This window comes from Leptonychotes weddellii, chromosome 3 (genome assembly GCF_054177405.1).
Source record: "Leptonychotes weddellii isolate Sample4059 chromosome 3, ASM5417740v2, whole genome shotgun sequence".
NCBI lineage: Eukaryota > Metazoa > Chordata > Mammalia > Carnivora > Phocidae > Leptonychotes > Leptonychotes weddellii.
Genome location: NC_138371.1, coordinates 84918129 through 84920866, shown reverse-complemented (window position 1 = coordinate 84920866; position 2738 = coordinate 84918129).

Sequence of the window (2738 nt, the reverse complement as noted above, 5' to 3'; positions counted from 1 at the left end):
GGAAGTGGGAGTGCTGTCAGCATAGGCTTGGGCTCTCTCAGTTGAGGAGAGCAAGGATCCAGAGGAGGTGGTAAATACTAGTCAGCTGGGAGAACTATGGGAGGAACAGTGCTAATTTAACTGTCTGAAGGTTGTTGAATGCTATGGTCTGAATGTTTGCATCCCCTCAAAATTCACATGTTGAATTCTAACGCCCAATGGGATGATGTTAGAAGGTGGGGCAGTGATTAGGGAGGTGATAGGTGAAGAGGGGGGAGCCCTTACAAATGTGATTAGTGCTCTTAATAAGAAAAACCCTAAGTCACTCCTGAGTTCCTTTCCCCATATGAATAAATGATGAGAAGTCTGTGACTCAGAAAAGAGCCCTCACCTGACCATGCTGGGTAGCCTGATCTCAGATTTTCAACCTCCAGAATGGTGGGAAAGAAATATTTGTTCTTTATAAGCTACTCAGTCTGTATTTTGTTGTAGCAGCTGGTATGGACCAATTGACTGGGCCATGTCTATTTCCAATGTGTTTCTCTTTTCTGCTAAACCTGAAGCTACAGACCATGTCTTAGCTCTTGAGCTATCCTCAGTGCCTGCCAGAATGTCTGGGCAAAAGTTGGACACTTTGTAAATGTTGACTTGATGAATAATTAAATTTCAATTAGTTGGCACCAACTTTTTGTATGAGTGACCTAGTTAAGGCTTTAACAAATAACCAATGCAATGAGAAAGTTAATCTAAACAAATCCTTAGTCTTGAAGAGAAAACGGCTACTATAATAGGTGTCAGGAACATTATGCCAAATCAATACAGATCATCTTCATTATAGTTAGGCACTGGGCTGGTTTGGAGATGGAGTCCCTGTACCTGCTTTTCAGCCTCATGAATTCTCATTATCATTTCCCCGGCTAATAAGAAACAGTATAATGCTAAAAATACTAGTTTCTTAGGGATAGTATTACAGGTGTGGAGACACAAGATTAATTACAAGTGAAGAGACAAAAGGGGCTTCAATGAAATTACTTCCTATCAAGTGTAATAAACATGTACAATAAGTTGTTATTAAGAACCTGTGAGGCAAGCCACATTAATGAGGTATTGAGACAACTAAATGAGATTTTAAGTAAAAAAAAAAAACCCACAAAACCGAGAAAGCGAGAATAAAGATGAATGTAAAGAAGAGAGGAAAATGGAAAATGAAGAAAACAAAGAGGAGCAGATATGATGAAAATTGCCCTGCCATTCTGTTGGCAAGAGTGAAAGCAAACCTAATGACTTTCTCTGCTTTCAGTTTTAAAAATAAAACACATTTCTCAGATATGAAATGTGGTCCATTATCTGCCAATGGTGTTCTGAGTTGTCTTCAGGCAGCAAATATATGCCATAAAATAAACTTTAAACTCTCCACCTCCTCCTTTTTAGTAGTGGTACAACTCTAGCTGTTTGGAAAATTGATTCTTGATGACAGTTTTTCTGCCCTTGCTAGGGAAATTCATTGATGATTGTGATGTGTGTGTGCAAGTGTGTGTGTATGTTGTGGTTTGTGGATTTTATGATGAACACCTTTTTTACATTTTAACATCTCTGAAACCAAGATGTGTGTGTCAGGGTTTAACTGGCCGCATTTTTTTTTCCTTTCATGCTGGCTTACAAAGTAATGTTGCCTATTATAATCGGCCACATCTTAGGTTGTAAATTTGATTTATTTAGAGGTGGGGTGGGGGTGGAGAAGGAGGAAGAGGACAGAAGTGGGAGAAAATTTGATGCCTTGTATAATGGCATAATTCAGAAAAACCTTTTTTTTTCTTTAATTATTATTTGAATGACTATTTGGGAATAGAAATGGCATTTACTTGTATTCTTTGGATGAATCCATGAAAATTGTTAAACTCCTCCTTCTGAATTCTCCTTCACCTTTTTCTCCTACCCTTTCTCTGCTTCTCATATACTTGAGACTTGGGCTTGGTGCAAGCTCCACACTTGCAACCTCCCAAAAGATGCACATGACTTAGATCAACTGTTGGTTTGAGAAGAATCAACGATGACAAGATCTGAGAATGGCACCAGAGTCATACCATAAGGTGGCACACAGGGGCTCTTTGATATCTTAGAGAATTCCACTTGCAATAAATCCAAACAATAAATCCAAACACATTGATGTCTGCCCAAGCTGTACTTCTGCTTCTCTTTCTCATTTTGGGTTTTCTGGGCATAAGCTCATGCTGAATGCCAAGCAACTGCAAGCTTCAGCTCCACAACTATGAAATAAAGGAGGCTTGGTTCTCTCCCACTGGGAGGAATGCTTTGAACCCTTCAGAGAAATTCCTTTTGTTCCTTTCTGCAGCTGCAGGTCTTGAGGCTCCCACTTAGAGGTGAAGACATTAACTATGATGGGCTCATTTGGCGTGTCATCTGTCACACAGAGGGAGAGGCAGTGAAGCTAGAAAACCAGTACCTGGTACCCTCAGGTCAGGAGTCTTGAATGTTGTGTTTTCATGCAGGATCAAGAATCTCTTAATCTCATTTTGATTTTGTGATACAATGGAACTCAGGTGAATGTGGGATAGCCTACAGAGCAGATGGGATCAGGAAGATGATACTGCTGAAAGTTATAGGGGAGAGAGCAAAGACGTCCCTCTGGATATTGGCTGCTGACAATTAGGTGATGAATTTGGATGGTAGGTAATAGAGAGAAAGCTGGAACATACAGTCTCTGGCCATATCTATCACCCAAACAATGGGCAAAATTT